The 19,089-nt window shown below is 39.9% G+C and overlaps 1 protein-coding gene across 6 annotated transcripts in view; it reads right to left on the bottom strand.

Annotated features, from left to right (window-relative positions):
* WIPF3 (WAS/WASL interacting protein family member 3) overlaps positions 1-9,444 on the bottom strand; it is a 37,843-nt gene extending 28,399 nt beyond the window's left edge. Inside the window, exons 1-2 of one of the 6 annotated variants that reach the window (XM_074537948.1) lie at positions 8,373-8,502; positions 6,588-6,694 (exon numbers count right to left, since the gene is read on the bottom strand). The gene's annotated coding sequence lies outside the window, so the exon portion shown is untranslated. Of the gene's footprint in view, positions 1-6,587; positions 6,695-7,595; positions 7,697-7,751; positions 8,146-8,372; positions 8,526-8,950; positions 9,227-9,287 lie in introns of those variants that run through there. The other 5 variants (XM_074537942.1, XM_074537951.1, XM_074537945.1 and 2 more) reach the window with 5 other exon arrangements.
* Between the last annotated feature and the right edge of the window lie 9,645 nt (positions 9,445-19,089).

The raw sequence follows: 19,089 nt of genomic DNA, 5'->3' as shown, positions 1-19,089 counted from the left end.
TATCTATAGTATTCGTCTTGCTTTCATGATTAAAAACTTAAGAAAAAGAGTAGACCACAACATGTTTTTACCTTTTAAACAACTTTTATATAATCAAGTATGATTTTCTGATAAACTGTACTGTTCTGAATTATAGCTTTTAAGCCCTTATATTTCAAAAGAAAAGTCAAATAATTTCAAAATTACCCATGAAAAAACAGCATCAATAAGCATCTGCTCAACTTTCATGATCTCAAAGGTAGACAATTAGCATAATTGTTTAATTAGCAAATTGCCCATTTGCTCCTGTGAAACATCACTGAAGAACAGCTGAAATCACTGGTATGAGATCTCCACAGATCTTTTAAAGACAGTACAACACATGCAGATACAGGGAAGATTAAAACAGAGAACAGCAGATGTGTGTTACACAGATCAACTTTCCTGCTGTCACTGCCACACAACTGGGAAAGACTTGGAAAAATATTCTGTTTGGAAAGAGCTGGTCTAGATTCTAATTTTAAGATAATCAAACCATTTAATATTTAAGCACTGGACGCTACATTTTTTTTCTTTTTTTGAGAGTGCGAAGGAGGTTTTGTGTTTAGAGAACTGAACAAGAAAGAATCAAGGTAGAGCCTCTGAATATCATTTCTCTTTTTCACCCTACAATGATAACCCCATTCACAAAATAGCTGATAGTCTCTGCTGCATTTGAGACATTTAAGAACTGTGTAGAAGTGTCAAACTGTTAGAACCTTCATTTACAGCAGGAAGGCAAATATCATATACATACCCATCTTATATACATTAAGATTTTCACGTGTATATTCCCACAGATGACTAAGAAAACTCCAGCCTTTCACCATCTAACAGTTCTACATCAGAATTGTGTACAACTTGAGAGAAATTTCTGCTCTCAGTCACCATTTACATCACTGCAACTTAAGGCAGAATCCGACTTTTTCAATCCCATTGGAAATGTGCAAACCTTAAGGAAGGGCTTTTTCTCCATCTGATGAAACTGCTTCTAAGCAGCATTTGTCTTCTACAGGGTCTGTAGGACTTTCTCACAGCACATAACACTATCCTGAATTTAAGCCAAGGACTCTAAGTTCCCCTCAGCTTGGACTATTTCCACCAGACTTAATGCAGTTAAGGGCTGCTTCCCCTTTCTGCCTGAAAAAAGCCCAGCATGACTCTTATTCTGTCAGATGCCTGATAAAATTGCCACAGACTGTCCAGGACTGACCCAGCAGAGACTACAGGAATTTGAAGACGCCCTGCTTCCATGTGTGCTGTGGGCAGATCTCTGCTGGGTTCCCTGTGGTGCTGAGGCCAGAAATCACAGTGCTATGTCTTGACAAACCTCCCTTCAGAGGCAAAGCTGCACAGATGACTTCACATCCCTACATATGACTATTTCAGGGTGTAGCTTCCTCTGCTCCATGGGGATCTGTCAGAGAAGACTGATTGTAAGGGAGCAGAATAAGAGAATTCATCACCCTCTTTTAAATAAGGACTAAGAGAAAAGAACAACACATACCAAGAAGAAATATGTTGTGCCTGTAGTAGTGTTAACCTGAAGTTAGAGAGCTCAAAGACAAATGAGGCAAATTAGAAGTAATTAGGACTTGCACAAAGACATAAGTTTTCAAAGGAAACAATTTATACAAAGGGTTTCCTTGAAATTAATACTGCATCATCCACACAGACAGACACAGCTTGTTTCACTGCCAGCTATACAAACAATGGTGAATTTGATATACAGCCATTAGCAAAGTTAATCATTGGCCTAAGCTAAAGAAAGTACAGCTCAGTAGACATTCAAGGTCACAGCTACATTCTGAAGACAACTGTTTACTCTTATACTCCTCAAGAGTATCAGTGTGAGCAGTGCTTGATCTCTCTCTGTAGAGGTAATTTGATGTTTCAGGTTAACATCTGGAAATTTTGCAGCCTCTGCTAAGAAGCTAATTGTATGTTTTCACATCATTATTAATGAACTATTCCTTTATAGTTATTCATATATTGACTATCATTTTTATAATACCGAGTTGTTTGAAAAGTACACTTGTACACAGAATGGTTTCTACAAAAAAAATTTCCAAACATTGTTTAACCAATTCCTTTAAGAGAAGAAAGTTTTGCTTTCCAATTAAGTAGCTAGCATCAAAATGGAAAATGCAAACAAGGCAGTATTCAGCATCTTGCTCTTCTATATTTGCTACACACAGCTCAAACCTTGTTTTAAACTGCCAGTCAAGTGAAAAGAATTTGCAAATATGGGTATTGGAAGACTAGACAACTTTAAAAATCCAGTTCCTAAATAATTCTGAAATCTCCACTTTCAACCACATGATATTTTATCAGAGCTCTGATTTTCACAGCTTTACATCTTGAAATGATGAATTTATAGAAACCTGCATGCATGTCATGTCATGTCAGGCTGACAGCTGTCAGCTTAAAAAACAGTCTAATACTGGCAATGCAAGAAGAATAAATTTTGTAATTCAACATGCACCATGCTTTCCTACAATACAGTTTTAGGCCCCAGCATGGACTGTGGTCACTGTATGTGCTAAGGAGAATTGCCTTTCACAAGGGATGTAAAACACAATGATCAGGTCACCTGCAGGAGTAAGTTGTCAGGGAAATCCTCACCTCAAATAAAGAATGGGAAACTTTGATTCCAGTTTTCAGTGAAATTTGGACTACTTAATTTCTGTTCCAGTGGTAAAAATGTTAGCCCTAATGGCCTAAAAAATTAAACTATAACTTCTGAACATTCATTCTCACTTTCATGCCCTTTTCTGTCAATCCTGTTGAAGCTGCTGTCCCATTTCAGTGACATAATTGCTAGCTTCATCTCAGATGTTCTTTACACCAGGGTAAGGTTTCCGTAAGTACAAGTACATAACTATAAACTCTTACGTTATTAAATAAGCCTTGCTATGCTACCATAACATTGCATTTTTGTTATTTTAACTAGCTCATTGTTCTGAAAAAATAATATGCAATATGTTCTTATTCTCCCTTAAGCGTCAAAGCTGAGATCAAACTGCCTATGTGCATAAAGGTGTAAATATCTTTCTTGTACAGAAAATTGTTAGCTGTTTTTAAAGGAAGTGCACAAAGTACCTAGCTCCAATCTTACATCCATTTACTCAGGACAATTATTTTACTTTGTACAATGAACAGCAAATTGCAGTCATTTGCAACTGCAACAAAAAAAATTTCCTGATAAAAGATGTTTTGATTTGTAGGCCTAGTTCTGAATTGCTAATAAAACAAAGTGCTGAGAGAAAAACAATATGAGTTTATTAAATTGAAGTTTCAGCCCTTTGACTTATGAAAGGTCTTCAGTGGTACTTCCCCGGGTAAGGCATTTTATTTAGAGGGGAAATTGTGATTGATACATACCTGTACACACGGCATAAGCAACGAACATCAGGGATTCAAAAATACTCAACTAGCTTTGCTGCCTGATGAATAAGGAAAAATATTCTAGTGATTAAATGGCAATAGAATTTTTTTTGCATTTGTATCTTTCATAGGCACAAAGGAGAAAAGTGGTTTTCTTTGAATAGCTCCCAAGTACGCTTGCAGAGCAATCAGTATCTGCTACCATCAGACCAAGCAGGTTAAAGATGAGGACTCATTTGTCTCCATGAATTCTGGTGTCAAGTTTTATGCTGACTTTGACCTTCAGCTTTCACGTTAACCAGCCTGGATCTGGCCCATCCTCTTTCTGTACTTACTTTGTGAATATTTCTCCCATTTCCTAGTAGTTTACCAGTCTCTTCATTCCCACTCTTCACTTTCTTTGCCCTTGCCACCATTCACTGCACCTTTTGCCTGCTGTTGATGCAAGGCAAGGCAAGAAGAGGCATTTAATTTAAAAGGTACAGTTGTCTACCCTGGGGAAAGAAACACTGCACATGGAGTAACTTTAAAATTAAGTAACTCTGCATGAGGATACTAAAGGTTCAGCACAGGCTACTAGTACTGAGAAAAACAGAAGGAATGCAGAGCTAGGCTGATCCAGCTCTGAAAAAACCCAGAAAATGTGATTCTAGGAGATATGAGGATATACATCCTGACTAGAACTGGTAAGTATTAGTGCAGATGAACTAAGCTCCACCTGATGGACTGGATAAAAGATTGAAGTATTGGAGAAAAACAAGAAGATCAAACAGTCAGGGCAGAGGAAAGGAGCAAAGTAACCACAACATACTCTTTCTGCAACTACTCCAGGCCTTTGGAACTCTTGGTACAGTCTGTTCAGAGCAAACCCAAGTACCCCCACATGGGACTGCATAATTTATCCTACTGTTAAGTCAATGTAAACTCATGATCACTTGATCCAAGGATATTTTGTACAATCTGCTTTTGCATAATTTCCTTGCTACTTAGTCATTTCAAAGCTAAAAAAGGCTTTCATTCTGCATTAAATGCCCTGTTAGGCCCCACATCTATCACTCACACAGTACCTTACACACACATATTCCCCACCCCCTCTGCTAATTTACTAATCTAGGGGCTAATCCATCTCTTATTTTTATATTGCCAATTTTTCCTTTGTTTTCAGTTGAAGTGATATCAGTTCTTTAGGGTTTAACTCTTAAAATACTCCAGGATATATGATCTGCAGCAACAGAAGTAATATCACTAACATGTTAAGCTGTTCACACTCACACAACTGACCAATAAAAGCAACTTTCTATCCAAATCCTGGGCAGAATCTGACAGATATTTTTGCAGTAATTTACATATCCCCAAGAGAAGCAGACATTCCCTCTGAAAATAAATTGCCAAAACCCCAGTCTGTTTTGCTGGTATATAAGCCTGTCTTGCCTTTTATGCTTATGATTTTCTTTACGTGTCTACTCAACTAACACAGCAGATCCACAGATTTTGAACAGACATAGCATTATTTATTTTCTTCTTTAGCATATAAAAATGTGTAAGTGACTTGGACAAAAGCCAAAAACCTGCCAGGACTATTTTATACACATCAGTAGTGCTGCTGCATACATATTTTTCTCTCACACATAACTATGCCAGTTAGGAAAGCAGTAACATATAGCTTTAAAACAATGAGGGTACAAAAGAGGAACAAAACACCCCAAGACCTCCTTTGTGATTGCAGTACTATATTCTGTGCTCCTCTTTTTTCTTTTTTTTTTTTTTTGTTACTTATAATGAAAAGAGGAAAACATGATATAGTAACTAGAAGTTAAACGGTACAGCAATCATTTACAGATCTGTGCAAGGCAGCAACACAAAGGGGTTACTATCTCTAAACCTATTCATTCACTTCCTTCATTTTACCCCTCTCTTATGAATGAAGCATTAGCACTGTAAATTTCCAGCCAACACATCCATTTGTCAAGGCAGGCACGGCAGTTGCCACCAGGGTAAATGGAGGATATAGAATATCCATTACACAGAAGCTGCAGAGCAGACACACTTTGTTTAGTTTTCTTGGACACTTGTAAGAGCAGGGTCAGGACTGAGCAAGTGCTTTCATCCTGAATTTTCTGTTCTTAGGCTTAGAGAACATAAACAGGTAGGGACTTTTGGCCCAGTTTTCCCCCATTTTTCACTTCAGCACTTACCCTGTAGCTATAGCATAGCTGCTATGTTGCTCTGCTCTGCCTGGGCTGGCTGCAGAGCGACACCATTCACACCACAGAGAGTTATCTATCTATTTGTAACAACAGGGAAAGATGACACAGGGTCAATGCAAGGAAGAATTAGGCTCTCCATGCATGATCTTATTTGAGAGAGAGATATTTCTGGTAGTGAAATCCATTTCAGCTGTTGTTTCAATTACCATGGCATGAAAACATGCTTTTTGCATCTTGTGGAAATCCTTTAGCTGTTTTACATTCTTTCAAAGCAATCAAAAGGCAGCTTTACAGCTGTCATGTATGTAATATTGAATGAGTTCACTTCACAATACTCAGAAGTCAAATTAAGGTGGGCGTATTCAAAAAAATACAATTTTGCCTAAAAATACAGTTTCTTTCCAATCTGGAAGCCCCAAGGACGTTTTATTCTGTTTGCAAATACAGCACTCGCTTTATCTTTGTTCATCCTGGCTATGAAGCCACCAGACAACCCTGATGCAGAATGAGCGCAGATAAAAAAGCAACTGTGAAGTACCATTAAGGTTTGCTACTATATGCCTGTTTTCAGAAAGCTTCAGTCCCACAAAGACAGTAACTACTTTGTGTAAGAACATAGACTAATTGAGGATAGACTAACTGATCTGCAAGAACAGTGTTAAAGGCAGCCCAGAAAGCTGCATCTCAAAACTGCTTGGCAGCCACTGGTAACTCAGTGTAATGTGAGTACTAAAGACTTCTAGATAAAAGACTTTACTGGGTATCATAGTATATATGTTTATTTAGATACTAATTTCACATACACTCTGAAGAAGATGGGAATTTTTATTCCACTGCAGCAGAGCCTAGCATAATTTTCTCCAGAGCTTCAACTTTTCATCTGTGATCTCGTTTAGTAGAACTTAAATGAACTGCATAAAATACCCACATAATAATGCAGCAGATGCTCACACACATGCAGGATCAGTAACTTACAGGGCAAGAAAGCTGAGCTGAGCCTGTCCAGTCTCACCTACTTCGCATGACTGAACAGAACTAGTCCCAGTCACAGAGAAGAAAAGCTTCCACAAAAGCAAATGTGTCTGAAAAAATAATTATTATAGGTGAGTTGTGACTTATAAACAAAGAGATGTCATATCAATCTTTTCCCTGTTTTGCTTCTCTTTGGAGCTAAAATATTTTAAAATATTAATACTAAACTTTTTAATACTCAACATAAGTTAATTTTTTTAGATGTAAAATATTAAATTGTGTCATCCTACTTTGGAGTTCTCAAAATCTGTCTCTTAAAATGTGCAAATATTTTTCTATTTGTTATGACTAAGACATTATTTTCTGTTCAAGGTCTTCTTTTCAGAGGACAATGAGTTACCCAAAATACAGACCTCATCAAGCAATAAAATTACTAAGATAATAATACTGATAACTATTAGCATCTGGCTATATCCTGTCAGGACATTCAACAAACAGTGCTGACTTTTATGCTGTGACTGCTGAGATGTGATAGTGCTATGTTTTGATTTACTGTTAAAAAACCAACTATCTACGTACTTTCTGCAAGTTCAGATTTAGTATTCATTATGACTCCAAACATTTACTGTACATTCCCCTACTGCAGTAACAGAAATTGAGATGTTACAGGATCTTTATTTATATATATATTTCCTCTTACAGGTGGGGAAGGAGTCAGAGAAAAAAAGAGGAAGTTGCTTTGTATTACACAAAATTTGATAAATACAGTCATATGTTGCCCTTTCCAGTGCAGTACAATCATAGAATCTGAATTTCAAGTGCATCTCAATTATTTTCAGGCATAGATCCAAACCAGCAATAACTTGAGCACTGCAGCTAATGAATTAAACATTGCATCTGCCCCTAAGCAACCAAAGTCTGTATGCAAAGCTGGTCAAACTATTTATACACCCCTATCTTTAGAGAATATATATCCTCTATTAAAAAAGACAAATAAAAAAAGTTTCATACTTCAATTGCAAACCCCATTCCATAACCTGCATCTTGTCCAGGAAAAACATCAACTCCCACAGCATTCTTTCTGGTTATGAGTCTAACCCAGATTTTGCCATCATTATCTACAGCAAAACAGCCAAAGCAGTCTATCAATTAAAAACCCACACTTACGCAATCTGCTCTAAGTGTCCCACACTGAGCTCCTCATATGTTATCTTGCACATGGAAGCCGGTAGCTGCCAGCAAAGCAGACTCAGCCTTTCCCCTGCACGCAGGGCACTGTCCCGTACGAGCCGTGGGTGGCAGCACCGCCTGCGCATTCCAGCCGGGACACGCTCTGGGTCACAGGTTCGCAGGGAACAGGAACCATCCCCACGCACACAAGTGCCCAACAAGTGTCCCAGCTCCGACTGCCATCACGCACTAAAGCTGCATTCATTTCCTCCATCATCTGCCCCATGGCTTGTCCTTCAGTACAAAGCACGCGAACTGAAGATGTTAACAAAGATTGTACAAACACACGTTGTGAAATAAACAGGAACTTGCACCGCATACACAGATGGAGAAACTGAAAACACTGATTGTATCAGGAAGCAGTTCAACGCCTTGATTCATGCAGCGTGCACAGTCACATGTATCACTGCTATCGCAATTTCAGCAAAATGTCACTGTCTGAATCAGCAGGAGCACTTGCAGACTTTAGCCCAGAAATCCAGACCACCCCAAGACTGTTCTGTGCAAAAATCATCAAACTTTACCTTATATCAGTTTCCTCTCCTAAATCAGACTTACTTTGCTATCCTTCAGAAACCTCGCTTAGTAATATTCCACTTTCAGAACCAAACAAAACAAAAGCACGCAGGTCTCATGTGTCCTCCCCATTCTCAAGCTCCTGAATTTCTTGAGCGACACAAGCCCGGCCCCCCTTCCAAACCCCAGAGATACAGGCTGTCACATAACCCATCATCTCTATGTCTTTGCAAACCCTGAGCATATCCAAAGAGAAATCCGCGTGCTACCCTTTACCAACGCATTCCCTGTCACTCTGAATTAGCAACAGCAGGCTGATGCGAAAGTCACTAGATTTTAGTCGCGATTTTATCCATGTTAATTATTATGAAACCTTTAAGAGCTTCTTTCCAACATCTCCCCAGCATTCCCCCTCCAATATGTACATAAGTAGTTAATACACGGTACTTTTCACAATCACTCAGCCCCGTTTTCTCGGCTGACCTATTCCAGCACATCTACTTCAATGACGAGAACTGGGAAAAAAACCCCAAACAACTTCTTGCCATCCACCGCCGCCGGAAAACAGCCCTCTGCTTGACACACCAGAGGAGCAGCACCGCGCTCAGCCCGTGCCTGACCTCAGCCGCGCTTCCTCCTCCGCCGCCGGGAGCACCCACATCCCAGGGGCGCGGGTGTCGCGGTCACCCGGTGCCCCGCTGCCCCGCCGGCCGGACGCGGTCCGGGGCCGGGGCCCAGCCGCGGCACCAACTTTGCCCGCCGCGGCACCAACTTTGCCCGCCGAGTCGTCTCTGACCCCGCGGCATCGGGGAAGCCCCAGCCCCGGCCCGGGCCCCAGCGGGGACCGAGGGGAGGCGGCGGCCGCGCCCCCGCCCCGCGCTCCCGGCTGGCCGAGCTGTGAGGGGGCCCGGGGCACCGGGGTCCCCCAGCCCCGCCCCGCGCCCCCGCCGCGCCCACCTGCTCGGCGCCGCTGCCGACGAGGCCCGGGCGGCTCCTCCCGGGCAGAGGGCGCCAGGTACGGCGGCCGCCCGTCTCCCCTGGCGGGGGCGGGGAAAGGAGGGTAGGGATCTTAGGATCCTGAGGGGGGAAAAGCCCGCCCCGGTCTTCATGAGGGAATAAAAATAAATGTGTATTTTTAAAAGTAGTAATTTAACACACATGCACATACATACACAGCCCGCCCACCCACGGGCCCCACTTTCCACCCCCAGCGCGGCGGCTTTGGTGCGAGGGTGAAGTACGGCTGCAGCCTGGCGCACCCTCCCATACGCTGGTGCCTCGGCAGAGCCAAAGCTATTTTTGAAAGCCCACGTGGATGCCGCAGTGCTGCCCCATGGCACGGAAAAAAGATGGCACTACCCCGTAACAAACACATCCACCTGCCAAACCACTTCTTTCCTGCAGTGCCCTCAGGGCCTTGCCCTTGGAGCTGGTTGGGCACCCTTGGCTTTTGTATCGCTGATTGCGCACTAGGAAAAAAAATAAATCTTGTTTTCTTCTGGATTTATTCTAAGGCTTTAATATTTATTCTAATATTTAAGATGGGAATATTAAGGTCTTGCCCTAATGAGCCTTCCATGTTTGTGTCAGGGCAAGGGAGCTGCAGTGGAGCAGCCTCCCAGACAGCTGGAGGAATGGAGCACCCCGAGTTTGTCATGTGCAAGTGTCTCAAGAATGATGATGCTGGTGAATTAACTTAAAAATCATAATGTGGGCTCTGGTCTGCCCAGCAGCCTTTGGATGGTGTTTTCAGGTGGCTGAGAGGCAGGCTCAACTTCACTGGATTTCTCTGGAACACCTGTTTAGCTGTAGAAATGTAAAATGGTGTTTTTCATTGCCTTGCTTGCCTATAAAGCAGTGCAGACAAATCAGTGTCACTTGGACCTGAATGATGGCAATGTCAGCCTGAGATTGGTGGAAAGTCAACAATGGGCTGTTGTGGTACTTCTCTCATCAGGGCATGGGCATAAAAATCAATGCTCTAGATCTCCATGTCCTGTCTGTCCAGAGGTGTGACTTTGATTTATTATTCTGAAAATACTCTCTTGATTACTTACCAGACTAAATAATTTTAAGTCCTAAGTATCTGCCTCAGTTGCTTCCACAGTGGTCAGGGAGCACTAAATCCACTTCTAGCTGGTCACTAGTTTGAACTTCAAAGCACAAAACAAAGCCAAGAGGGTCCCAGGTAGTGCTCCAGAAAAATCAAGATATCTGCATTTACTTTAAAAAAAAAATAATAATACCACACTTGAAAACTGCTTTCATTATTCATGCAAATTAGTCTCAGCTGAGACTTGATTTTAGATTGCTAATGCTGAAATGAACTTTGTCCACCTTTTGGATTAGATAGAAAAAGAACTTCAGAGGATCAGGCTGCAAGAGCTGCTAAAAAAAACCTGGTTTTGTCCTGTTTCTTTAATTTGATTTCTTTCACTTTTCAACAAGGTCCACATAATTTCTGCAGAATTTGTCCAGTGCAGCAGCAACCATTTCTACCCTACAAGGCTGGACTGACCCAGTACAAAGGTTGCACACTGGTCTGGTCTGAAACTATCCGCTTTTCCTGTGGTACACAGTTTGCCCACATTTAAAACACTGCAGGAGGTACCATTACCTCTTGCTAGGTACAGAAACTTGTCATACATTATATTTCAGAGAATCCTTCTGGATTGCATGCCTAGGAGTTATGAAAGTCTCCTATTTGTGTTTTGTCTTTGGGAGATGTAGATGAAAAGGAGAAAGGAAAGAGGCGCTCCCTTTCCATTGCTGAATTGGAAGGAAGGTCCTGCAGCACTCAATGGTAGTGGAATAGGCCAAAGACTTCTGCACAAACTTCAAGGAGTTCTGTGAAGGCCAGTGCACTGAAACACTCATATCTTCTAGTTGTCCACAGTAATCTTCCTCCTCCCCCTCTCCTGCTTGTCTTCCTCCCAGCTGTATCCAAGATCACAGAAAGAGTAATGTAGCGGGGACAAAACTTACCCTACATTATCATATAGGACGTGCTTTTCCTGAGTTTTATTAACTTTCCTGGATTTTATTATCGTTACCAATGTAAGATTATTTGAAGTGTTTTAAAATACTGAAAATTTGCCTTGAACATATTTGCAGCTAACACTGATATACTTTACAATCCACAGCCATAAATGCAATTTTATTTTCCACACATTCTGCCTGCATAACTACTAAAAATTATGTTGTGTATCGTAATTATATTTTTACTCTTGAAAATTCTTTTCAACATGAATCAAACAATACATCAATCTATTTAGAAAGGGAGAATCTCTGTATGTGTCTTAGACTTGGGCTGCTGGTTCTCTGTAGTTCCTTGGTACCATTTCACAAGCAACTGTAAGGGTTATTTTGAGTTTTGTCACAGGTTTGGAACTGAGGTTGATCTGGAGAAGATTTTCTGAGTGCCTGTGTTGAGCACCATGACACCCCTGGCCTGTCATCTTTGTATTCCAAAACAGACACCTGGTACTTTTCTCCTATATTTCTTTCCTTTGCTGTGTCCTGCACAGCTGAACCCCTGCTGAAGATCTTCAATCTAGTCAGACTTAATGAGAAATTTTGCACCCTTTCCATTTCTGGTGCTGGCCCTTCTGCTGAAAGCCAAATTCATTATGAGCCTATAGTTTCTGAAACATAGCAAAAGCGTAGTCTAACAAGAGCACAAATGAATGTTCTCTACAGGAGGAAGCAGAATCTCTGTCTTCTTTACAAAGAAGTCATAGCCATTAAAAATTGCAGAGTTGTGAATGGCCTGTGGTGAGCTGCTGCAGTGTCTGATGGAGACTCAGAAAATTTCATTTTGATTCACCATTTTTTTACTACAAACAAATATAAATTAGAACAACACCCACATATACCTTCATAGGAGTTTCCTCCTGTTCATATCTCGTTCAATACTAGATGATGATCATTCTTAGCAAATATATCATTGACCATCTCTAAGTTAAAAACACTTTACTGCACTAAAAATGTGTTTATGACACTGTCTTCTTTAAGACTACTTAAAATCCCATACAAGAAAATGAAAAGTACCTGAAATAAATAAAACCAATGAAAATGAGGTAGTGTGTCCCAAAGAGAGAAAGAATCAGAACTATTTGGCATGGTTACTGATTTTGAGAACAACAATCTGTAAGGCTTTGCTGGCATGTGCCAACATAAATACTTGCCAAAGAAGTGCTTATACTTATCCTAAGTACTTACACTTCTTTTCCTCTCCAGACAATATAAGAAAAAGCTGAAAATCTTCTTACAGCATTTGTGCCTTGGTGTTTTGAATAAGAAGCACATGTAAAGCTTTCTGGTCACCACTGAACACAAACAAAACACACATAACTTTAACACACAAATAAAAAAACCAACTTTGATCAAGGCTAAATATGTCTCAAAAATGTAAATTCATTTGTATTTGTCTTTGTTTATGCATGCATTTGTAAAATAGAATAAAAATACCCAGAGGTTCAAGGCATTTTTGACTAATGTAAAAAAAAATTTTGCATTAAAAATGCATGAAACTTACAAGCTTAAGAGCAAAAACAAAAAAGCTTCTTCCTTTCAGGGTGCCATTTGATTACACTTCTTGATAGCTTTCAACATTTGAAAATTGTTACAATAAAAGTCTCAGCCATTGTGTTTGATGACTTTGTTAGCTTTAGAGCTAACACAATTAACAGAGACATTCCTATGTATGAACAGAGATATTCCCATATTTTTGTCTCCAAATATTTACCTTTCCCTTATTATTGGTAAAAATAAAGTATTTTCTATAGAGAATTAATAATAGCTCAGAACTTTAATTTTCTCTAATACATTTTAGCAAGAAATTCCTAAAAGGGCATTATTTTCTTGTTACAGAACAATGGAGCCATGTTTACAAATGCAGTTTAGACAGCAATATTGAGGAAAGCTGTAGACAAATAATTAGTAGAGATGATTTCCCTAGAGAGGGATATTAGTGTTTACTTTTTTTTGTGTTTTTAATCCAAATCCTAAACCCTTACTCCTGATCTTGTTGAGCAAGCTGTTTGCTGAGTTCATTGGAAATGAAGTCTAAATACATTCAGGCTCCTAGTAAATAATTAGTGCCCAATGTCAATTCTTTCTCTAATTGCATTTCTTCCGCTTATTTCTGTTTGTGCTGTGGGATGTCTTAAAAAGTATCTCTTAGGAAAAAACTTTGGATTTTCCTCGGTGCTTGGTTCTGCCATTCATTTTCTGCATGACCTCTGTGAAAGTACTTAATCACTTTTAATAGTGTGAGTGGAACAAGAATGCATTCATTAATATTTGTGAGGCTGCCAGATAGTATGCTGTTGCAAGCATTTACAGTACCTTAAAAAAAATTATAATTGCACTATCCAGCTGGTTAATGTTTATCCAGTTACTGAACAGCTAAACAAAAAGCAGAGAGGCAGACCTACTGTTCGCTCTCATTGGTATTGAATTTGAAAAGAATTTTTCCATGTTAAAACTGTAGAATTAGGCAGTAGATGAAATACCATTAGCAGGCTTCTGTAGAGAATAATGAGCTGAAAGCATGCCCGGTACTAGTCTGCAATTAGGGTGAAAAGTGAAATAGGGCAAGAATCAGAATACCTTTTCAGGCTCTCACTTTTCAGAGCGTGCCCTTTTCATCCCCACCAGGGGGAGCCTAATTGAAGTTAATAATTAGGAGGCAAAAATAGTGTGTTTGAAGAGGATGCTTTCCTTTGCTTTCTCTTTTTTGAAATAGAAAGATACTTTGTGATCTTTGTAAGACTTTCCCCCCTCGGCTCCCCCTCCCCTCCTTCCCACCCTACCCCCTGAAATTCCTTTTGCTTCAGCTATCACACTGTAGCAGAGAATCAGCATGAGTGTTTTTCTACACGCTGGGCCTATTATTCTGAAGGCTTCTGTTTTTAAGCATTGATGTCAAGCACAGGATTTAGCTCAGAGTTTACCCAGAACAGCAAATGGAAGTCTCCTACACCGTGGCATGCACAGCTATTAATGCTGCATGTGCAAGTAGTCAAAGTGAGGCGAGAGTTCACATCTTGAGTACAAGTTACCAGATTGTCCTTACAGCTCCTGGTGGTAACTCAGCCATAACTGATTGTTCTCAGCAAATTGCTGTACTTCCTTGTACTCTGCCTCTAGAGTGCTCCTCTTCTCTGTCTAGTTCACCACCAGTCAAACCTGAAATACTGTTCAACTCTGCAGTCCTTAAAATCATGCTCATATAGAGGGGTTGGTCTGTGTTGTTGGATAATAGGAGGCATGCAGGCAGCAGGCCTCATGATTTATTTGCATAAGCAAATTTTCAGCTTTAACGTGTAGATGTATTATTGAAAATCCTTCAGATTTTCTGTGAAGTAATAATTTGGCCCTTTGTGTATAAAGAAAATTATAGCCTTGTTTGAAACTAAGATTTCTCTTTTGAAACTGACCGATTCTTTACTGTGAAGGTGGTGAGGCAGTTCAAGAGGTTGCCCAGAGAAGCTGTGGATACCCTTTCCCTGGAGGTGTTCAAAGCCACACTGGGTGGGGCTCTGAGGAATCTGGTCTAGTGAAAGATGTTCCTGCTCATGACAGGGGGTTGGAACAGGATGATCTTTAAGTTCCTTTCCAACTCAAGCCATTCTGAGATGTAAATAAAATGTTAGTAAATGCCTGTTCAGCATTTCAGTACCTAACAACAAAATCTGAAATTTTACATTCTGCTGCAGATAAAAAACTTCCATAATACCTGTAGAAATAAGTGGGCTCACACATATTCTTTACAAGTGGTGGAATCCACCATTTAATATATGTTTAAAAGCATTTTTCTCTTTGAAATGTAGTTGCTGTCTCTCCCAGCCCACTTACAGTACTTTGGACTCATTGTGGGGATCTGAAGAAGGGCATGCCCTCTGCTGTGCTGCATGCAGATAGGAGTTTCAATCAAGTTGTTAAGGGGAAAGATTGCATTTGAAGGACTATCATCAAGTTCACTGCCAATATTCTCAGCAGCAGCTACTATCACTGTCTCATTTTGCTGAAAGTGACATTATTATTTCAGTCATTCAATGAGGTAAAATTCAATAGTAATTTATTATCATGGACTACTTCTAAGTGGAGGATTTATCTTCATATAAAGCAAATAATACAAGTTATGGTGTGGCATTCAAGAAATATTACTAACAATATGGCAAAACTCAAAACTATTATAATGGATAATTGCAGGAGGTCTGGCTGGAGAGGGAATAATTAATGGGAATCATTGAGAATAGAACAGACATCTTGCACTTAGGAAGAAATAGTCACAAACCATAAGCAAGAGAGTTTCACAGCTGGGAATAAAGTTCCAGGAATCTGTTCCTCCTGGCCTGGGCTGCTCTTTAGAAAGGCGCTACTTCCACAGAAGGCAGCCTGTGTCAGTGGTGAGGAGAGCCAGAGAAACAAGCTTGCTGAGTGTCAGAGGGCAGAAATGCTGCTGGACTGGAGTCCCAAAGGGAAATGACTTCTCTAGGTACTCCTGGGAGCAACTTAAGTGGTTTCCCTTTGTTTATGAGATTACTGAAGGCACCGAGATGGAGGTAGCTATTGGAAAGAAGATTGCTGGGAAAGGGGGACAATCAGATAAGCATATGGAGTGAAATAATAATTTCTGGTTTTGTGATCATTGTTTACTTTTCTTTCTCTGTAGTTGTATCCCTTTCAGGCCAGACCTTCAAATTACAGAGCTAGCAGAAAAATGGAAATGAGGAAACAGAGCAAGTATCTATGATCAAAATTATTTCTCTCTCCTACAGCAATCCTGATCTCACTCATGCTATAGAAAATGAAGGAAGCAGGGAGATCAGTATAGAACAATGCATTGCATAAGTTTTGTTTCCACAAAACACTTTAGAAAGTCTTCAGAAAAGGTGTTCAAGGCCTCGAATGAGTGGCAGGAGCAGTGCAACTGATGTTTTTACCTCACTACTTTATTTTAGAATAAAACTTGACAACATGTTGGCAATAAATATCAAAAGGAGAGAACTTCAATCTCTTTATTCTCTTTCTTCTGTAATCTTTTTTTCCCCCCTCCCTTTCCTTTCTCCTTTTTTTTTCCTTTTTTTTCTATTTATGGCAAACTGACACGATAATTTCTGGGAGTTGGTGGTGTTCCCATAGAAACAGGCTTGATTTGATGATATCACTGCAGGTTGCTGCTGTTATTCTGCTATGTTCTAATTAAAATAAAATCTTTGTAGATACATTGTATTTAAATCTTCAGACTCTTTTTTTCTATGAATTGGCTGGTATAATCTCCATTTTTTTACAACCAGGTTTGAACAGGGGCCAAAAAATTTATGATGATCAAGATGCTGTTCTCTTGAAGCAATTTTTTTGTCTCAGTTCTCCAGAATTCATAAAGCCCAAGTGGGCTTTTATGCCTAATAATAGTAGTTATAAGTGGCTTTAAGTGATTTGTGGAATAAAAGCTGTAACTGTTACGTACCACTGAGGAGCTGCTTCTTTTACTCAATGTTTAATACTTTGCAATAACAACTGTTTTTGTTTCAGGATCTCAATGCACTTTCCATTATTATGACTTAAAGTGTTAATGAATTCTGCATTAAAAGCCAGATGTAAAAGTATCTGAGAAAAAAAAAAAATCTCCAGAGAAATAGTTCAATTGCCTGCAGTAACTGTCCTGCAAGTTAAAAACGCATGGTGTGTCAAAACCACTCTTTTTCATCTTCTTGTTTGCATCCACTTCTCCTGTAGGGCACAGAAAAGGCTTAATTGCCTACTCATCTGTTCAAGATACTGAGATGAAAATAAAATTGTGGGTTTTGTCTGGTTTGTGAAGTGAATGATGTTAAAGGATGGAAGGGCAAAGCAGGATTCCTTTGAGTTTGTTAGAGTTTGAGACACACTACAGTTCTTATTGATGCTGACAAAGACTCCTCACCTTCTTTGACACATGACAACTGCTGTTGCAAGTTTTGCTACCATCTAGTTGGAGGTGACAAAACACCAAGAATACAACCCAGCCCTCACTCTCTGATTTCTCCACCTGTGGTAACCTAGCCCAAATAACCACAAGCATTAGTGCTCCTCAGTAGAAGGCAACACGAGCAACACGACAAATTTCATCATTCCCCAGGAAAAACAAGATTAATAATCTTTTGCAGAGGAGATGGTAATTTATATAAATGCAGAAGTCCCACAAGTGGAAAACCTATGAACAGAATTTGGAGCAAGATATTTTTTTCTGCTTTCTCTATCAGAAGCTTGCTATTGAACTCCCTTTTATTTAGTTCTATAATTTTGCTTTGTCATTTGGTTTTAATCATATATTTATCAAGCCACTATGTTCATCCTCAGATAAACTCTTATAAGTAAAGAAAACTTACCTGAACATGAGGTAAAATGGGTCAAAGCTGAACACATTCTTAGAAAATACTGGGAGATGAAATGTACCAAGGCAGAGATCACATTTTTATTCTGAAACTGAAGGATGATATTGTGGTAAGATCAGAGAAAACCGTCTGAGGATCCTTGATAGTACAACAGTAAAAGAATACAAGAATATTTGTTCCCTTAGAAAATGTTGCAGAATCCAGAACTGCCCAATCAACTCATCTCGTCAGCATAGGGTATACTTCAGCTCAAACTAAATGAATAAACAGAACCAGATGAAATAATTTCTAATTGAATTTCCAAGGTTAGCAAAGACAGTGTGCAGAGGAGCAGCTCAGCCCTAATCAGGCTGATTATTCTGGTGTTCAGCACGACAAGGCTTTGGAATGGGAAAGGCTTCCACCAAAGCTGCTCAGGTAGCCTGCAGTTCCTTTCCCCTCCAGGAAACTCTGCAGCAGGGCAGGTGCTAAACACCACAGGTGCTCTGGAGCAGCAAATGTGGTGCAGAACGTTTCACCAGCCAAATTAGTCCTGACACAAAGGGCAGAGTGACCCCGCGGAAAACGAGCCGCCGGTGCGTTGCTCGCAATCAGCCAACACCTCTGGCTTGTACTGCACTGCCAAGTCCATCCCAGCCAACTGGAAAGTCACTAACAAAGCACATTTTAAATGTTTCCAGGCAACAAGGTCACCATGTCTTCCTCAGTTATGCCATTTTCTTTTTACCCAGCAGGCAACCACTTTGTCTTAAGAGCTAATTTCTGCCTTTTCTTTGCTTTCTGGGACTCTCCAGTGTATTGTATACCACCCTTTTCTCCCACTGGGGGACACTTTTTGGAGGGATCAATAAAAAGGAAGGGATTTTGATGCAGAATTTGCTGAAACCAGAGGTTTCACACCAAGTGGCTTCTACCTCAGTTACTGCTTTAAATGAACTTAGTGATCTCTCATGGATCTTTTTTCTCTACTCATCTTTGAGATCATCTATGTCTCTTTCATCCTGATTTATAAAACATTGCTCCTTTATTTGACATCTAAGATTTTCCAGTTTTATTTTGTCTTTTGAAGAAAAGACAGAAAAATCCTTTTCACTTGACTGGAAAGAATGACTTTTTATTTTATAGTTTGTAAATATGCTGAGAATTAAACAAAACTTGTCTTTTTTGGAGATGGTACTTTTCTTTGTGATGTTTTATATATATAGTTTGGAATAAAATGAAATTTATTAGGCAAAAGTGTTGTGCTTACAGCAGATTCAGCTTAAGGCATCTCAGCAGCATCACAAAAAATGAATTTTCCTGCCTGCAGTTAAGCCTATGTTCATTCTACCTCAGGAAGGGAGGAAGAGAATGAAGGGAAAGATAGGACTATG

Source organism: Zonotrichia albicollis, chromosome 1, assembly GCF_047830755.1.
Source record: "Zonotrichia albicollis isolate bZonAlb1 chromosome 1, bZonAlb1.hap1, whole genome shotgun sequence".
NCBI lineage: Eukaryota > Metazoa > Chordata > Aves > Passeriformes > Passerellidae > Zonotrichia > Zonotrichia albicollis.
The sequence above is the reverse complement of the archived record's forward strand: the minus strand, read 5'-3'. Positions and strand labels throughout refer to the sequence as shown.